Source organism: Alligator sinensis, unplaced genomic scaffold, assembly GCF_000455745.1.
Source record: "Alligator sinensis unplaced genomic scaffold, ASM45574v1 scaffold156_1, whole genome shotgun sequence".
NCBI lineage: Eukaryota > Metazoa > Chordata > Crocodylia > Alligatoridae > Alligator > Alligator sinensis.
In genome coordinates, this window is record NW_005841844.1 from 438,290 (window position 1) to 439,348 (window position 1,059).

Genomic DNA, 1,059 nt, shown 5'->3' on the forward strand with positions numbered 1-1,059 from the left:
CCCGGGTCTGCCCCGGTTCTGTGGGCAGCCCCCAGAGGGTGCCACGGGCGACAGTGGCAGACCCCCAAAACTCGCCAGCCATGGCCTTATCTGGACCCTCAGTGGTGGGGGTTCCCCTCGCCACAGCCTCCAGTGCCGTCACACCTTCGGCGGGCACTCACGGGGCTCCAACCTCCCCTACACCCCGGTCAACACCACCTTTGGTCGTGGGTCTCTCAGTTTCTTCGACCCGACCCCGCCTTGTCTCTTCTCTCGTCCCCGACCAGCTTGACTCAATGTCTTAAGCTGGACTCCGGTCCGAGGACTACGAGACCTGAGGCCCTGTTGCCCCTGTGGGCTTCCTCCCTGGCTTCCCTGCCGGCTCTCTCTCCGGTTCCTTCACCGGCGTCCAAGCCGGCTCTCCCACCAGTTCCTTCACCAGCGTCCCAGGCGGCTCTCTCATCGGGTCCACAGCTGGCATTCCCGTAGATGCGGCTCTCGCTGCTTTCGCCGCTCCCGGCGCTGCTGCAGCTTTCCCTGCCCGAGGCAGAGAAACCCCGTGCGTGCCCGCTTATGACCTCGGGCTTCCCCGCGGGCTCCGTGGTCTCCTGCAGCCTCCTTCCTGTGCTCCCGGGGCCGCACTTTATTCCCACCAGGTGGCGTCTCTCGCTGACGTCACCCGCTCTCAGCTGGATGTGAGCGCCGCTAACAAAACGAGCGGGTGATTTCCCGGCATGTGCTCCTCTGCTGTCCTCAGCTCCTGCAAGGGGTAAGTAAGTGCTTCCTTTTTCTTTGGTTTTGGGCCAGGGTTTCCCTATAGCCCCAGTGTCCCTGGGACAAATTGCATTCTGTTGTTTTCTGCCCACATGTCCAACCTGTCCAGGTCTGCTTGTAGTTGTTCCCTGCCCTCCGGTGTGTCCACTTCTCCCCACAGTTTTGTGTCATCTGAAAACTTGGGCAGAGTACATTTCACTCCCTCGTCCAAGTCACTGATGAAGACATTGAAGAGAATCGGTCCAAGGACCGAGCCCTGCGGGACCCCACTGCCCACACCCTTCCAGGTCGATACCGACCCATCCA